Source organism: Elephas maximus, chromosome 1 (genome assembly GCF_024166365.1).
Source record: "Elephas maximus indicus isolate mEleMax1 chromosome 1, mEleMax1 primary haplotype, whole genome shotgun sequence".
NCBI lineage: Eukaryota > Metazoa > Chordata > Mammalia > Proboscidea > Elephantidae > Elephas > Elephas maximus.
This window is the reverse complement of record NC_064819.1, coordinates 10748041-10767545: the sequence shown is the minus strand read 5'-3', so window position 1 is coordinate 10767545 and position 19505 is coordinate 10748041. Positions and strand designations below refer to the sequence as shown.

The 19505-nt window shown below is 39.4% G+C and overlaps 1 protein-coding gene and 1 pseudogene across 1 annotated transcript in view; one reads left to right on the top strand and one right to left on the bottom strand.

Moving 5' to 3' along the window:
* Window positions 1-19505, top strand: part of GPR156 (G protein-coupled receptor 156) — a 142931-nt gene that overhangs the window by 77541 nt on the left and 45885 nt on the right. The gene's annotated exons all lie outside the window — the stretch shown is intronic.
* On the bottom strand, window positions 17327-17786 carry LOC126072388 (60S ribosomal protein L10-like; annotated as a pseudogene).

The window sequence follows — 19505 nt, the reverse complement described above, 5'->3', positions numbered from 1 at the left end:
TTTATTTATGTGGTGGATTACATTAATTGTTTTTCTGATGTTGAACCATCCCTGTATACCTGGTATGAATCCCACTTGGCCATGGTGAATTATTTTTTTGATATGTTGTTGAATTCTCTTGGCTAGAATTTTGTTGAGGAGTTTTGCATCTACATTCATGAGGGATATAGGTCTATAATTTTCTTTTCTTGTGGTGTCTTTACCTGGTTTTGGTATCAGGGATATGGTGGCTTCATAGAATGAGTTTGGTAGTATTCCATCCTTTTCTATGCTCTGAAATACCTTCTAGTAGTAGTTGTGTTAACTCTTCTCTGAAAGTTTGGTTGAACTCTGCAGTGAAGCCATCTGGGCCAGGGCTTTTTTTTGTTGGGAGTTTTTTGATTACCTTTTCAATCTCTTCTTTTGTTATGGGTCTATTTAGTTGTTCTACCTCTGTTTGTGTTAGTTTAGGTAGGTAGTGTGTTTCTAGGAATTAATCCATTTCTTGTAGGTTTTCAAATTTGTTTGAGTATAGTTTTTCATAGTAATCTGATATGATTCTTTTAATTTCAGTTGGGTCTGTTGTAATATCGCCCCTCTCATTTCTTATTTGGGTTATTTGCTTCCTCTCCTGTTTTTCTTTTGTCGTTTTGGCCAGTGGTTTATCAATTTTGTTGATTTTTTTCAAAAAAACGGCTTTTGGTCTTGTTAATTCTTTGAATTGTTTTTCTGTTTTCTATTTCATTTAGTTCAGCTCTAAATTTTTATTATTTGTTTTCTTCTGGTGCCTGTGGGTTTCTTTTGTTGCTCTCTTTCTATTTGTTCAAGTTGTAGGGATAATTCTTTGATTTTGGCCCTTTCTTCTTTTTGGATGTGTGCATTTATTGACATAAATTGGCCTCTGAGCACCGCTTTTGCTGTGTCCCAAAGGTTCTGATAGGCAGTGTTTTCATTCTCGTTAGATTCTCTGAATTTCTTTATTCCATCCTTAATGTCTTCTGTAATCCAGTCTTTTTTGAGCAGGGTTTTGTTCAGTTTCCAAGTGTTTGATTTCTTTTCCCTGCTTTTTCTGTTATTGATTTCCATTTTTATGGCCTTATGGTCAGAAAAGATGCTTTGTAATATTTCAGTGTTTTGGATTCTGCTAAGTCTTGCTTTATGACAATATGTGGTGTATTCTAGAGAATGTTCCATGTGCACTAGACAAGAAAGTATAGTTGGTTGCTGTTGGGTGGAGTGTTCTGTATATGTCTACGAGGTCAAGTTGGTTGACTGTGGCATTCAGATCTTCCGTGTCTTTATTGAGCTTCTTTCTGGATGTCCTGTCGTTCACCGAAAGTGGTGTGTTGAAGTCTCCTACTGTTATTGTGGAGCTGTCTATCTCACTTTTCAATGCTGATAAAGTTTGTTTTATGTATCTTGCAGCCCTGTCGTTGGGTGCATAAATATTTAATGTACTTATATCTTCTTGGTGTATTGTCCCTTTAATCATTATATAGTGTCCTTCCTTATCCTTTCTGATGGATTTAACTTTAAAGTCTATTTTGTCAGAAATTAATATTGCTATTCCCACTCTTTTTTGATTTTTGTTCGCTTGATATATTTTTTTCCATCCTTAGAATTTTAGTTTGTTTGTGTCTCTAAGTCTAAGGCATGTCTCTTGTAGGCAGCATATAGATGGATCTTGTTTTTTAATCCATTCTGCCACTCTCTGTATCTTTATTGGTGCATTTAGTCCATTTACATTCAGGGTAATTATGGATAGGTATGAATTTAGTGCTATCATTTTGGTGTCTTTTTTTGTGTGTTGACAGTTTCTTTTTCCCACTTGATTTTATGTGCTGAGTAGATTTTCTTTATATACTGTCCTTTCCTCATATTTGTTGTTGTTAATTTTGTTTCTGTTGAGCCTGTATTTTTCCCTTGTATTTTATTTTGATAAGTAGGATAGTTTGTCTCCTTTGTGGTTACCTTATTATTTACCCCTATTTTTCTAAATTTAAACATAACTTTTATTTCTTTGTATCGCCATATCTTCCTCTCCATATGGAAGGTGTATGATTACATTTCTTAGCCCCTCTTTATTATTTTAATGTTGTCTTCTTTTATATGGTAACATCACTGTTATCCTGTTTGGGGCTTTTATTTATTTATTTATTTTTATAATCTTTCTTTGTTTTTTTGGATTTCCCTGTCTGGGTTGACTTCTGGTTGCTCTGCCCAGTGTTCTCGTCTTTTCTAACCAAAGAACTCCCTTTAGTATTTCTTGTAGTTTTGGTTTGGTTTTTATGAATTCCCTAAACTTGTGTTTATCTGGAAATATCATAATTTCACCTTCATATTTAAGAGACAGTTTTGCTGAATATATGATTCTTAAAAAAAAAAAAAACATTGGCAGGCAATTTTTTTCCTTCAATTTTTTAAATATGTCATCCCATTGCCTTCTTGCCTGCATGGTTTCTGCCGAGTAGTCCGAGCTCATTCTTATTGGCTCTCCTTTGTAGGTGACTTTTCATTTATCCCTTGCTGCTCTTATAATTGTCTCTGTATCTTTGGTTTTGGCAAGTTTGATTATAATATGTTTTGGTGGCTTTCTTTTAACATCTACGTTATGTGGAGTTCAATGAGCATCTTCGATAGATATCTTCTCATCTTTCACAATATCGGGGAAGTTTTGTGCCAACAAATCTTCAAAAATTTTCTCTGTGTTTTCTGTTATCCCTCCCTGTTCTGGTACTCCAATCACTCGTAGGTTATTTCTCTTGATAGAGTCCCACATGATTCTTAAGGTTTCTTCATTTTTTTTAATTCTTTTATGTGATTTTTCTTCAAATATATTAGTGCCAAGTGATTTATCTTCGAGTTCAGAAATTCTAGCTTCTACTGGGTCAATTCTGCTCCTCTGACTTTCTATTGAGTTATCTAATTCTGTAATTTTATTGTTAATCTTCTGAATTTCTGATTGCTGTCTGTCTATGGATTTTTCCAGCTTATTAAACTTTTCATTATGTTCCTGAATAATCTTTCTAATTTCTTCAGTTGCTTTATCTGTGTGTTCCTTGGCTTGTTCTGGGTATTGCCTCATTTCCTTCCTGATGTCTTAAAGGGTTCTGTGTATTAAACTTTTGTATTCTGCATCTGGTAATTCCAGGAATACACTTTCATGTAGAAGATCCTTGGGTTCTTTGTTTTGAGATCCTGTTAAGGTAATCATGGTCTGTTTCTTTATGTGACTTGCTATTGACTGTTGTCTCCGAGCCATCTATAAGTTATTGTATTAGTTTATGCTTGCTTATTGTGTCGTAGCTGCTTGCTTTGTTTTGTTTTGGTATACCCCTGTGGGTTGCTTGAGTGAGCTACCTTGATTATTTTCACCTTTGAAGCTCTGGTGTCCTGTCGCCAGCTGGCTAGAGCTGTTATCAGGTATATTAGTCTAGGAGTCCATTCAGTTTTCTTATATGAATTCATCTCAGGTTTTCAGGTAGCTGATCATCAAGTGTGTGGTACAGACTCTGTCCTACAGTCTTAGAGGGGCAGGGCTGATTGGCGTATATACCGGTATCTGATTGCAGGAGGGGGTCACACTCTGAACAAGGCAGGGGACTGAAAACCAACCCCCAAGTGTCTCTGAAGAAAATGCATCTCTGTTCCCTAGAGAGTGCTGGTGGGTGGGTTCTGCAGTGGGACCATGGGCACCCAAAGTTTTTGGTTGTAAGAACTGGGAGGTACCAGTATCTTTGGACCCCTGTCGTAGGTGGCTGGGTGACCTGAGTGGAGCTACCAGTCCTTAGGTCCCTGATGTGGGTGGGTGAAGACCTTGTTTAATAGGCAAAGCAATGTCAAATGTCAAACCCCCACCTCTCCACCACACAGTTGAAATGGTTGGAGTCTGCCAACAAGGGTCTATTCTCCTGAAATAGGCCCACACAGGTCCATGCAGAAGGGAAAGGTGCTCAAGGTCCATGGAGAGTTTATGCCTGGACAGGAGCCACTTCTGTCCTGAGCTCCCCTGGTTAATGGAGCTAGCAAATTATCTTTTCCACCCAGTTGCAAATTTTTTCCTTCCCCAAGGCAGGGAGGATGGCTCTAGGTGCTCACCAGGGTCTATCTCAGGCCCAGGGATTCAGCCGCTGAAGCCGGCTTGGGGGTTGGGGGGGGGCAGTAAAATATACGCAAGTACTTAGCTTTTGCCAAGAACGCCGTTCTCCTCAGATTCTGGAGATGTGAGTAGGCTGTGTGGCAGGCTGCTTCTCCCTGAGGAAACTGCAGCTGAATGCTAGGATTGGCCCGCCGCTGCCACTGCTCCGGGAATGGTGCCTAAGGGCTCCCCACGATTCAGGTCCAGTAATTCCTCTCTACTTCTGAACTGTCTCTTCCTCCCCCTGCCCCTCAGTTCGTTGTCTAAGCTTGCCTTTGATGCTCAGGGCTCCCAGCTTGTCACAAATATACTCATTTCACTTGTTTTTTGGGGTCTTTGTTGTAAAGAGGGCTCACCGGAAGCGTCTGTCTATTCCGCCATCTTGGCTCCGCCTGCCAGCATCATTTTTTAAAGAGACTATTTCTTCCCCATTGAATAGACTTTGGACCCCTTGTCAAAAATCAGTTGCCCATAGATGGATCTATTTACTTTGTGTTCTCAATTCTGTTCCATTGATCTATGTGTCTGTCATTGAACCAGTACCAGGCTGTTTGATTACTATAGCTGTATAGTATGTTTTGAGTAAAAATAATTTTTTAATGAAATCATTTACAACAGCATAAAAATTATCAAACACCTCCCTGTGGTGGCTTTGTAATATGTCAGCTTAAGTACTCTGACCTACTTTCCCAAGAATTAGTTTTCCTCTAAGTTTCCTGGTTAGGGTGGGCCACAGGGAGATCCGTGGTAGATTTAGACGGTAAAGGGAAGCAGCAGCCATTTTATAGCACACACATTGTTGCCAATCTGCTCACTTACCTAGTTGGTGTGAAGCAGCAGCTGGGCCTGCAATTGCTTCCTTAGCTTTTCCTACTTTTGGGCGAGATCTGTGTGTTTAGCTCCATGACAAGGAGCCCCAGTTTCCGAAAGAAGAATATTCTCAACAACAAGTCAGAGGCAACAACAACTGACATCAGTTCCAGTCTATCCACAGGGAGTTCCAGATCGTGTTTGTGGGCTGCAGCCTGCTTATGATCTTGTGATCTTCCCTCTTGACTCCCTGCCCTGTGGACTTCATTCCCCCGCATCAGATGTGGAGACAACAATCTTGCAGAGGCTGCTTAACCAGTTCTACAAACTGTGTAATTCAATTCCTTGTAACAAATCCATGTATCTCTGGTTCTGTTTCTCTGGTTGAAGCCTGACTGATACACTAGGAATAAATCTAGTGAAAGATATGTGGCATCTCTAGATAGAAACAAATTAAATTATTTTTTAGAGAAATTAAAGAAGTTCTAAATAACTAACTGATATACTATGTTCATATACTAACGATCGTGAAGATGGTACAGGACAGGACAACATTTCATTCTGTTATAGACAAGGTGGCCACAAGTTGAGGCCTACTCAATGGTAACTAACAACAATAACCACATATTATTATATTGTAAAGATATGATTTCTCCCCAGGTTGACGTATGATTTCAATGCAATCACAATCAAAACTCCAACAACTTATTTTCTTTTTTGATGAAACTCTACAAACTGATTCTCAAATTTATATGAAAATGCAAAGGACCAAAAATAGTCTGGAAAAAAGGAGAAAGTAAGAGGATTTCCTCTTCCAAATAGCAAGATTTATTATAAAACTGGAAACCCTGGTGGCATAGTGGTTAAGTGCTACAGCTGCTAACCAAAATGTCAGCAGTTCAAATCCACCTGGTGATCCTTGGAAACTCTATGGGGCAGTTTTACTCTGTCCTATAGGGTCACCATGAGCTGGAATCAACTGGATGGCAACGTGTGCTATCCTGGAGCCCTGGTGGCACAGTGGTTAAGAGCTCCATTGCTAACCAAAAGGTCAGCAGTTCAGATCTACCAGTCGCTTCTTGGAAACCTAATGGGGCAGGTCTATCCTGTCCTATAGGGCTGTTATGAGCCAGAATCGACTCAATGGCAACAAGTATGCTATTAAGGAGTTCCTGGATGGCTCAAACAGTTAAATGCTGGGCTACTAACTGAAAAGTTGGTGGTTTGGGTCCACCCAGAGGCACCTCAGAAATAAAACCTCATGACCTATTTCGAAAAGGTCACAGCCATTGAAAACCCTATCCACAGTTCTACTCTGAAACACATGCGGTCACCATGAGTTGAAATCAACTCAATGGCAACTGTTCGTGTTTTGCTTTAAGTGTACTGTTAGGGTGAGGATAGACAAATTGACCAATGGAATAGAATAAAGAGAATCCAGAAACAGAGTAAAACATATATGGACACTTTTTAAATAAACAGTGCTGGATTAGTGCTGGGTCATTTTTATTCACATGGAGAAAAAATGTTACTTGCATCCTACCTCCCAAAATCACTTCCAAATCTAATTGCAACTATAGATCTAAGCGTAAAAGGCAAAACAATAAAGCTTCAGGAAGAGAACATAGGAGAATATATTCATAAACTTGAGGCAGGAAAACATGTTTTTAAAAGAACACAAAAAACACTACTCATAAAAGAAGTATTGTTAAGTTGCTCTACATTAAAATTTAATGAGCTTCTGTTCATTAGAAGACACCTCTAAGAAAGTAAAAATGCAAGCCATAGAATGGGAGAATGTATTCACAATGTATATGTCATCAAAGACTTTTTATGCAAAATAATTATGAATCAATAAGAAAAGCACAGAGAACTCAATATTTTTTTTTAATGGACAAATGATATAAACAGGCACTTCACAAAATAATATATCCAGATCACCAATAATAAAGAAAGGAAAAGGTGCTCATCTTCATTAGTCATCAGGGAAATACAAATTAAAACCACAATGAGATAACACTGCATACTCACTTGAATGCCTGCAATAAAAAAAGACAGACAAAACCAAGGTTTGGGAAGGCTGAGGAGCAACTGGAATTCTGATGTGTTGTTGTAGAAGTGTACATTGGTACAGTAACTTTGGAAAATTGTTCTGCAGTATTTATTAGACCTGAACATATACATACACTGTGTCCTTGCAATTCCAGCAAAATGACATATATGTATATACATATATGTGTGTGTGTATATATATATTATATATATATATTAGAATATTCTTAGAAGCACTATTTTAATAGGCCCAAACTCAAATGTCCATCAACAGATTTTTCCAATGCAGTGTATCTTTTGATTTTTTGCCTGCCGCTCGCATGGGTATTGACTGTTGATCCTAGAGGAATGAATCCTTCACAACTTCAGTTTCTTTGCCATTTATCATGATGTGGTTTATTGGTCCAGTTGTAAGGATTTTCTTTTTTCTTTATGTTCAGGTGTAATCTATAATGAAGGCTGTAGTCATTTACCTTCATCAGTAAGTGCCTCAAGTCATCTTCATTTTTGGCAAGCTAGGTTATCTCATCTGCATATCTCAGGTTGTTAATGAGCCTTCCTCCAATCCTGATGCTGCATTCTTCTTCACATAGCCCAGCTTCTTGGACTATTTATTCAACATACAAATTGAATAAGTATGGTGAAAAGATACAACCCTGATGCCTGTCTTTCCTGATTTTAAACCACACAGTATCCACTTGTTCTGTTCAAATGACTGCCTCTTGATCCATGTTCAGGTTCCACACAAGCACAATATAAAGTGTTCTGGAATTCCAATTCTTTGAAATGTTATCCATAATTTATTATGATCCACAGTGGAATGCCTTTGTGTACTCAATACAATGCAAGTAAATATCTCTCTGGTATTCTTCACTTTCAGCCAAGATCCATCTGACATCAGAATGATATCCCTCATTTCACATTCTCTGCCAAATCCAGCTTGAACTTCTAGCAGGCCCCTGTTGATGTATAGCTGTAGCTATAATTATCTTCAGCAAATTTTGCTAGCATGTGATATTAATGACATTCTTCAATAATTTCCTCATTCTGTTTGATCGTCTTTCTCTGGAATGAGCACAAATATGGATCTCTTGCAGTCAGCTGGCCAGGTAACTGTCTTTCAAACTCCTTGATATAGACAAGTAGGCACTTACAGCATTGCGCCCGGTTGTTGGAGCATCTCAGTTGGTGTTCCGTCAATTCCTGGAGCTTTGTTTTTCACAAATTACTTCAGCACAGCTTATACTTCTTCTTCCAGTACCAGCAGTTCTTTATCGTATGCTACCTCCTGAAATGCTTGAACATCAACCAATTCTTTTTGGTACAATGACTGTGTATTCCTTCCATTTTCTTTTGATGCTTCCTGCATTGTTCAATTTTTTGCCCATAAAACCCTTCAGTATTGCAACTCGTGGCTTAAATTTTCACTTCAGTTCTTTCAGCTTGAGAAATGCCTGTCATGTTCTTTCATTTTGGTTTTCTAACTCCAGGTCTTTGCACACTTCATTATAGTACTTTAGCTTGTCTTCTCAACCCACCTTTGGAAACATCTGTTCAGCTCTTTTATTTCATCATTTCTTCTGTTCATTTTAGTACTCTGCACTCAAGCGCTAGCTTCAGAGTCTTGTCTGACATCTGTTTTAGTCTTCTCTTTCTTTCCTGTATTTTTAACAACCTTTTACCTCCTTCATGTATCACATCCTTTATGTCATCCCACAATTCTTCTGGTCTTTGGTCATTAGTGTTCAATGCATCAAATCTATTCTTGATTTGATCTATTCTAAATTCAGGCAGGGTATAGTCAATGTCATACTCTGCCTTTCTTGGACTTGCTTTGATTTTCTTCATTTTGGCTTGAACTTGCACGTGACCAATTGAAGGTCTGTTCTGCAATCAGCCCCTGGCTTTGTCTTGACTGATAATATCGAACTTCTCCATCGTCTCTTTCCACAGATGTAGTCTATTTGATTCCCATGTAAACCATCTGGTGAGATCCACATGTATTTATAGTCATCATTTGTGTTTTTGAAAAAAGTATTTCCAATGAATAAGTCATTGGTCTTGCAGAACTATAGCATGTATTCTCCGACATCATTCCTATCACCAAGGCCATATTTTCCAACAACCAATCCTTCTCTGTTTCCAACTTTAGCATTCCAATCACCAGTAATTATCAATACATATTGATTAAATGTTTCATCAGTTTCAGACTGCAGCAGTGTCTTAGTTATCTAATGCTGCTATAATAGAAATACCACAAGTGGATGGCTTTAACAAAGAGAAATTTATCCTCTCACAGTGTAGAAGGCTAGAAATCTGAACTCAGGGTGACTTGTCATCAATCTTCCCCAGTCTAGGAGCTTCTCAGGCACAGGGACCCCAGGTCCAAAGGATGCACTGTGCTCCTGGTGCTGCTTTCCTGGTAGTATGAGGTCTCCCTGTCTGTCTGTTCGCTTCTCTCTTTATATCTCAAAACGGATTGACTTAGACACAACCTAATCTTGTAGGTTGAGTTCTGCCTCTTTAGCATAACTGCCTCTAATCCTGCCTCATTAACATCATAGAGGTTAGATTACAACACACAGGAAAATCACATCAGATGACAAAACAGTAGACAATTACACAATACTGGGAATCACGACCTAGCCAAATTGATACACATTTTTAGGGGACACAATTCAATCTATGACTCGCAGTTTGTAAAAATCTTCAATTTCTTCATCGTTGGCATTTGCAGTTGGTGTGTAAATTTGAATAATAGTCATGTTAATTGGTCTTTCTTGTAGGCATATGGATATAAGCCTATCATTGACAGCACTGTACTTCAGGATAGATCTTGAAATGTTCTTTATGAAAATGAATGCAATTCCATTCCTCTTCAATTTGTCATTCCCAGCATAGTAGATCATATGATTGTCTGATTCAAAATGGCCAATTCCAGCTCACTAAAGCTTTTTTTTTTTTTTTTAAAGCTTATGATATCAATCTTCAATATGGATATCATTTTTGGCAACCCCAAATTTTCCTTTATTCATACTTTGTATGTTCCACACTCTGATTATTAATAGATGTTTGCAGGTGTTACTTCTCATTTTGTGTCATGCCATATCAGCAAATGAAGGTCCCTTTCATGAACTGAATTGTATCCCCAAAAACTATGTGTATCAGCTTGGCTGGACCATGATTCCCAGTATTGTATGATTGTCCACCATTTTGTCAGCTACTATGATTTTTGTATGTATTATAAATCCTATCGCTACCATGTAATAAGATGGATCAGCCACAGTTATATTGATGAGATCTACAAGATTAGATTGTGTCTTAAGACAATCTCTTTTAAGATATAAAAGAGAAATACAAGCAGAGAGACATGAGGACCTCATACCACCAAGAAAGCAGTGCTAGAAGCAGAGCACATGTTTTGGACCTGAGGTTCCTGTGTGAAGAAGCTCCTAGACAATGGGAAGATTGATGATAAGGGCCTTCCTCCAGAGCCAACAGAGAGTGAAAGCCTTGCCCTGGAGCTAATGCCCTGAATTTGGACCTAGTCTACTAGACTGTGAGAGAATAAATTTCTCTTTGTTAAAGCCATCCATTTGTGGTATTTCTGTTACAGCAGCATTAGATGACTAAGACAGTCCCAACATGCACATCATTAATGTCGAGTCTACTCTGAGGAGGCAACTTTTTCCCAGTAGTGTTTTGAGTGCCTTCCAACCTAAGGGGTCATCTTTCAGCGCTGTATCAGATAATCTTCTGTGGTTATCCATAAAGTTTTCATTAGCTAATTTTTAGACACAGGTTGCTAGGCCTTTTTACTAGTCCGTCTTAGTCTGGAAGCTGTTCACCATGGGTGACTATTAGTATTTGAGATACCAGGAGCATAGCTTCCAGCATCATAGCAACATGTAAGTCACCACAGCACAATGAACTGACAGACAGGTTGTGGAGAGTTACCATGTGACCCAGTACTTCCACTTCTCAGTGTATATCCAAGAGAAATGAAAACATATGCACCCAAAAATCTGTACACACATTTTCATAACAGCATTATTCATAAAAACCAAAAAGTGGAAACAACCCAGATGTCCCTCAACTGATGAGTGGATAAACAAAATGTGGTATATCAATATAATAAAATACTATTTGTCAGTAAAAAGGAATGAAGCATTGATACATGATACAGCATGGACGAACCTTAAAAACATGACACTAAGTGAAAAAAGTCAGTCACAAAAGACCACATATTATATGATTCAACTTGTATTTAATGTCCAGAAGAGTCACATAAATCTATAGTCACATAAAGTAAATTAGTGGTTGCCTAGGGTTTTTTCTAGGGCTGGGGTGATGGAGTTTGGGAGATGAAGGGTAAGGGGTTTGTGGTTTCCTCTAGGGGTGATGGAAATGTCCTAAAATTGCACAACTCTGTGAATGTACTAAAAATTATTGAATCATACATTTTAAAAGGATGATTGTATGGTATGTGAATTATATAATAATAAAGCTGCCCCCCCCCATACACGCACCCAAGCATATGTATTAAGAACCTAGAACTGTGCCTGGCATTTAGTAAATACTCAAAAAAATGTTTTATAACCATTGTATTTATTTGCACCAAAAAAAAAAAGAAAAAGAGAGAGAAAGAAGATGCCATTAAGAGAATGAAAAGCAAGCCCACAAGGTAGGAGAAGGTATTTGCTATGCATATAGTCTCCAAAGTGCTCCATAATATATGAAGCACAAATCAATAAGAAAGAAGACGGTAACCCTAGAAAAATGGCTAAGCAACTTAAGCAGATCTTTCAAAAAACAGGGTAATCAAACATATGAGAACGTACTCATCAGGGAAATGCAAATTAAAACTACAGTGAGGTACCAGTATATACACACCAATAGCTTTAATTTTTAAAGAGTGGCAATACATAATGTTAACAAAGAGGTGACACCATGAAACCTCTAGAGTGTGCGTTGGTGCAACCACTTTGGGGAATATAATTTGGCATATCTTCTAAAATTAGAAACATATATATGTTGTGAGCTAACAAGTCTACTTCCAAATTATACTCAGTAGAAACAGGTACACATTTATAATAAGAGACACACAAAGATTATTCATGGCAGCATTATTTGTACTCACTGTGAATGGCCATCTGTAGTAAAAAAAAAACTAAGCCCATTGCTGTTGAGTTGATTTTGACTCATAACAACCCTATAGGACAGAGTAGAACTGCCCCATAGGGTTTCCAAGGAGCGGCTGGTAGATTTGAACTGCTAACCTCTTCATTAGTAGCTAAGCTCTTAACCACTGCACCACCAGAGCTCCCCATCAGTAGTAGAAGGAATAAATTGTGGTATATTCATGCAAAGGAATACTATACAGCAGTGAAAATGAGCAAGCTACAGTTAAACCCAGCAACGTGGAAGAATCTCACAAACATAATGTTCAGTAAAAGAAACCAGGCACAAAGAAGATATGCCATATAAAAAAACCCAGTGCTGTCAATTCGATTCCAACTCAATACCATATAATGCCCTTTATATAAAGTTCCAAACCAGGCATAACTATACATAAGACAAGATAGTGGTTTACCTTCAGGGAGGAGGGACAGGGTAGTAATTATGAGGGGGGGTTTGATGTGCTGTAACGTTCTCTTTCTTGACTTGTGCAGTTTTCTTTGTGAGAGTTCCCTGAGATATACATTTTTAATCTGTATATTTAAAAATACATTTCTTAGCCCAAGATTATGTCTTTTAAAAGTCAACCTCTCAGGGATCAACGGCTGTAGGAGTCATGAATAGGAAGTGGCAATGTCTTTGGGAGACTGTTGAGCATGAGGACAAAGAGTCAACTTCCAAATACCCTCTTTATGTAACACCAAATGTCCACTTGTGTTCAATTGCCTCACCATAATAGCCTTTCTTTCTTTGATCAAATTACTGCAGCAGGATTTGTTCTTAAATTTCCTGTCCCCTTTGCTTTTCTAGATCTAGCTGAGCATCCAAATTTCACTCAACTTGGATGCTAACAAGATTAGACTATAATCAAACATTAATCAGTTTCTAATCCTGGGCTATGCCTTCTTCCATCTCCATTTCACTAAATAGCTTGCTTGATTCCTTTCTTTCTTTCTTTTGGTCAGGTCGTAAACATTCAGGCATTTTGAATTCTGCCACTCTGAGTGGTGAACGATGCTATCTGTGTGTGTGCTGGGAGGGGCTGGCGATCAAGATGCTAATCTATGCACAGTGACCTTTGTGTCTATCTGACTGAGCAGATGTAGGAATTAATCATTGTCACTCCGGGATGCTGCCGTTGCAGCTGTCCCCATTGCCTTTCTGCCCCCGATAGATTTATTAGTACATATTCTTTGCTGGAAAACTGGCCTCGGCATGGAAGAACTGGAAAATCGGAGAAGCGTCTCTGTGAATATAATTTTCTTTAGAAACCTGCTGGGTTTTTTTCCTACACATCTGTACCTATATATGCTGAACTCTCTGTTTAAAAAAAGAAGAGAAACAAGAAAACTGATCTAGTAATATTGCTTACGTAACATCTGAAGGATTATTTCTCATCCTGAGAAATTTCATATTGGATCAGTGTCATGGCTGTTCAGCCTAGGATTGCAAAGAACTGATTGTCTTTCAACCTCTATACCCTTATTATTTTTGCAACCAGCCCCCCTGATCTCCCAACTATTAATTTAGTCCCTCCCCTACAATTTGGGCATACTTTGGCTTTTAAAAAAGAACCAAAAAAAAGCCAAACCTGTTGTTGTTGAGTCTCTTCTGATTCATGGCGACCCCATGAATCTACCCCATAGAATTTTCTTGGCTGTAATCTTTACAGAAGCAGATCACCAGGCCTTTCTTCTGTGGTACCGCTGAGCGGGCTCAAACTGCCAACCTTCAGGTTAGCAGTTGAGCGCAAACTGTTTGCACCACCCAGGGACCTTTGGCTTTAGGCAGAAAATAAGTGGTCCAGTTTGCTTAGTGTTAAATTCGTTTTATAGCAGGACCCATTACAACCCTTGGACCACAACTAAGTTTTCCTGAGCCCCAAGCATCCCCACTGTGTATATCTCCCTGCAGCCCCCACAAAAATCCAACCCATGGAGATACTGACACTAGCCTGGATGAAACTAAAAGCTGCCACAGCCCTTTGGATGTGGGAAATCAGCCCGCAAATCCAGTAGGATAGTCTGTTTTCATTTCTCCCCCTCTCCCTGCCAATCTGGATGCTCTGCATCAGAGCTAAAGGGGAGCAGCCAGAGCCTATTCAGAGTCAGTTCGGTCCTGTCCACTGAGTCATTGCCTGTCCAGAACCCTGGGCCTGAGCCTTGGGTATCTATGGCAGCTGGGCCTTTCTAGTAGCAGCCCCCACTCACAAGGGCGTCTGCCAAAGTTCTGCACTCCGTAACCCTGTTCCGTGAACTTGAGTCTCATTCCCAGTTTACTCTTCCAGTGTTTCTTGTCCTCAGAATGATCTCCTGGTTGTAGACATCCTTTGTGTGTTCAGGCCTTCGGGCGCCACACCGCTTGCCCTTACTTCCGTGTTTCCAGTATCTGGCTTATCTTACAGGTCTGCCCAGACTCCTGAATTCAAACTCTCTCATCTAACCTCTTTGACCACCATTTCAGCCCCAGCTCTGACAGCTTTCCTGTCTCTGATAGTGAAGCTGAGCACCTTATCAGGAGAAGGCAGGTGGATCCTCTGGATGTCAACCTTAGTGGTTAGGCCCATTTCCAAAAAGAAGAGAAAAAAACACAAACTCCTAATAATAGCTCATTTTGGTCAAATAATCTATTATGTGTCCAGTTCCTTGAAACTCTACCTTATTGCCTATGCCATCTTTTGAGGGATAACGACCATCTGTAAGTTACTACCGGTAATCTATTTTTTCATGTCCTCAGTCTGGAGTCCCAGGGTGGCACAGTGGTGGAGCTCTGGTGGCACAGTGGTTAAGCACTCAGTTGCTAACAGAGGGGTCAGTTGTTCGAACCCACCAGCTGCTCTGCGGGGGAAGATGTGGCAGTCTTCTTCCTTAAGGATTTACAGTCTTGGAAACCCTATGGAGCAGTTCTACTTTGTCCTATAGGGTCTTCATGAGTTGGAATTGACTTAGTGGCAATAGGTTTGTTTTTTGGGGTTTGGGTGGCACTAAAGGTTAAGCACTCAAGTACTAGCTGAAAGGACGGTGGTTCAAACCCACACAGAGGCACTTCAGAAGTCAGGCCTGGCGATCTGTTTATGAAGGTCATAGCCTTGAAAATCCTATGGAGCAGATCTACTCACACTCAAGGGGTCTCCGTGAGTAAGCATCTACTTGATGGCAATTAACAACAACAAGAACAAAATTTGCATATTTGAACTTTTAAATGGTATCCTCTCTTTCAAGTATTCCAGGATTTCATTCTGCTATACTCAAGATGTCTTTGTAATTTAATAGATTTTGCTTATAACCCATTCATCTTCACCCTGCGGGGCCACAGAATGGTCTGTCTTCATTCAGTAGGGGCACTGCCCTTCTAGCTTTCCTTCTCTAGAATTAATTTGTTCTTTTCATATGCTTCTTGAGTAAAGGTGGCCAAAGCCAGATGTTTAATTCTGGCACACTGTGAGACTTCACGCTTGGCTTTAGACTCTCAGAAGAAAAGGGAAAAGTACCCTACTTTTGCATGGTATACACAACAAAATATAGTAAGACAGAAATGTTATTGGCAAGGGGAGTATTTCTCAAGTCTCCACAAGTCAGAATTCCTCAGACAGATAACAACAGGAATATATTTGTTCTTTTTTTTCTTTTGAGGTATGATTCACATACCACGAAATCCACCCTTTTAAAGTGTGCAATTCAGTGGCTTTTAGTATATTCACAGCCATCACCACCGTGTAGTTCCAGAGAGTATGGCAATTTAGGTACAAAGCAGGAAAAAAACGAAGGCTTTGAGACGCACTTTTGAAGGTATTTCAAACACCTAAAGGGATTGTCTAAATCTATTAAAAGGAAGAATCTAGAATAACAGAGGGATTCTTTGCTGCTAATAATGGGTCATGGCGACTGCTCAGGAGCCAAAGACAATAGATTCAATTAATTATGTGCCTCTGAATTTATTTCTGGAATATTTACAAAGTTGTACAACCATCGCCACTATATAATTCCACAACATTCTCATCACCCTGAGAAGAAACCCCATACCCATTAGCAGTCTGTCCCCATTCCTTTCTGTCCCCAGATCCTGGCAACCACTAAGCTACTTTCTGTCTCTGCCTATTCGGAACATTTCATATAAATGGCAGGATACAATATGTAACCTTTTGAGTCTAGCTTCTTTCACTTAGCATAATCTTAGCATAATGTTTTCCAGGTACATCCATATTGCATTATGAATCAGTACATCATTTCTTTTTACGGCTGAATAATATCCCACTGTATGAATATAACACATTTGGTTTATCCATTCATCAACCCATGGACATTTGGGTTGTTTCTACTTTTTGGCTCTTACGCTGTTGTGAACAATATTGTGTACAAATTGTACAATATTGTGTACAAATAGTGTTGTGTACAAACAATAGTGTGTACAATCCAGGTCAAAGATGCAAATCTTGGTATCAGGCATACCTTGGTAGAAGCAGAACTTTGGGTAGGGCTTATTTTTATAATACTGGTAACATGAGGTAGGGTTTTGGCCCTTGGTGACACCAGGATCTTTGCAGTTTGCCAAAGGAAAAGAGCGCCTCATCTTCTTTTGATGCTTCCTGCATCATTCAATATTTTGCCCATAGGATCCTTCAGTATTGCAACCTGAGGCTTGAATTTTTTCTTTAGTTCTCTCAACTTGAGAAACGCCAAGCATGTTTGTACACAATATTTTCATTTCTCTTGGTGCAGATATGTTTTCATTTCTCTTGGGTATGTACCTAGGAATAGAATTAGTGGGTCATATGGTAACTCTTGTTTTTCATCAATGCCTTCAGGACAGCTTAGGCTACTTCCTTCAGTACTGTTGGTTCTTGATCATATGCCACCTCCTAAAACGGTTGAACATTGACCAATTCTTTTTGGTACAATGACTCTGTGTATTCCTTCCATCTTTTTTTTTTCCGGTTTATTGGTGGGCAACACAGAGACAGGAAGGTCAATTTATCGGTGTGTACAGTGCTACCAAGGCCCTCGTGAATTCAAGGCCTGGCACTTGTCCAAGGGACCATGTTTGGGGATGTATTTGACTCAGTAACTATCTGGGATGAGGCGCTTTTCAGCCACCATGTGCTCAAACTTATCAGCATTAAACTTGGTAAAGCTCCACTTCTTGGAGACGTAGATTTTCTGGCACCCAGGGAACTTGAACTTGGCCCTGTGTAGGGCCTTAATCACATGGTCCTTGTTTTGAAGCTTGGTGCGGATGGACATGATGACTTGGCTGATTTGGACCTTTGGGTTTTCCAAAGGCACCTAGCATACCTGTCTGGAGCCTGTCAGCCCCAGCACAGATCAACATCTTGTTGATACAAATGGCATGGAAGGGATGGAGCCACACTCGGATGTGAAAGCCATCTTTGCCACAACTTTTCACCATGGACTTGTTGGCATAAATACCGGCAGCCTCCAGGGCTTCTGAGGAGAGCTGCTCATATTCATCTGACCAAGTGGCCACAGAGTGGGAACTCATCCACTTTTGCCTTCTTCCAACCCAGGTCAAAGATGCAAATCTTGGTATCAGGCATACCTTGGTAGAAGCAAAACTTTGGGTAGGGCTTATTTTTATAATACTGGTAACATGAGGTAGGGCGGTGGCCCATGGTGATACCAGGATCTTTGCAGTTTGCCAAAGGAAAAGAGCCCTTCATCTTCTTTTGATGCTTCCTGCATCTTTCAATATTTTGCCTATGGAATCCTTCAGTATTGCAACCTGAGGCTTGAATTTTTTCTTTAGTTCAGCTTGAGAAATGCCAAGCATGTTCTTCCCTTTTGGTTTTCTTACTCCAGGTCTTTGCACATTTCATTATAATACTTTACTTTGTCTCCTTGGGCCACGCCTTGAATCTTCTGTTCAGCTCTTTTACTTCATCATTTTTCCATTTGCATTAGCTATTCTACATTCAAGGGCAAGTTTCAGAGTCTCTTCTGACATCCATTTTGGTCTTTTCTTTCTTTCTTGTCTTTTTAATGACCTTTTGCTTTCTTCGTGTATGATGTCCTTGGTGTCATCCCACAACTTGTCTGGTCTTTGGTCATTAGAGTTCAATGCGTCAAATCATGCTTAACTTTTCGAGGAACATCCAGGCTGTTTTCTAAAGCAGTTGCAATGTTTTACATTCCCACTAGCGGTGTATGGAAGATCCCTGGTGGCACAGTGGTTAAGCACTCAGCTTCTAACCAAAAGGTCAGAGGTTCAAACCCACCAGCCTCTGTGTGGGAGAAAGATGTGACAGTCTGGTTACATAAAGATTATAGTCTTGGAAACTCTATGGGGAAGTTCTACTCTGTCCTACAGGGTCACTATGAATTGGGATCAACTCGACAGCAACAGGTTTGGCTTTGGTTTAGCAGTGTATGAGAGTTCCAGTTTCTCCACATCCTCACCAACACTTGTTATTTTAAACATCCTAGTAGGCGTGAAGTTGTGGGGTATCCCATTGTGGTTTTGACTTGCATTTTTCTGATGGCTAATGGTGCTGAGCTTCTTATCATGCGTTTATTGGCCATTTATGTATCTTCTTTGGCAAAATGTCTGTTCAAATCCTTCGACCTGTTTTCATATTGGCTTATTTGTTTTAGGAATATACTTAGACTCATGGTTCTCAAACTTGGTTGAACATTAGAATCTCCTGGGGAACCTTTAATAATCCTGATCCCTGGGCTGCACCGTAGACCAGTTAAATCAGAATATGTAGGACTCAGGCAGCAGGGTTGTTGTTGTTGTTGTTTTAATTCTCCAGGTGAAGTCAGTGTTTGAGAACCAGTGCTATAGACTGCATGATGAAGTTGATAATACCAACGTAGAAATGTTAAATGATTTTGGAAACTTGGAAATTATACCATGTATTAAAAATGTAGGACCTTGGGGGAGAGTAATTGGGAGTGTGTAGCAAGGTGTACATGGGTTTTTGTGTGAGAGACTGACTTGATTTGTAAACTTTCACTTAAAGCACAATAAAAATTATTTTTCGAAAATGTAGAACTTGACTTAAATGTGAATTTTAAAATCCTAATAAGTTCAAAACTGCGAAGTTCCCTGGGTGGCAAGAATAGTTTGCACTCAATTATTAACTTCAAGGGCGATGGTTCAAACCCACCTAGCAGTACTAGAGAAGAAAGTCTTGGTGTTCTGCTTCCATAAAGTTTATAGCCAAGAAAACCATATGGAGAAAGTTCAACTTTATAACATGCAGGGGTCACCATAAGTTGAAATTGACTCAACCACAGTGGGTTTTAGGAATGAGCTTAAGAGGTAGAGGTGAGCTTTTAATAAGCATTTTTGTTAAGATGAAGGCCCTTTCCTATAACAGGAACTTCCA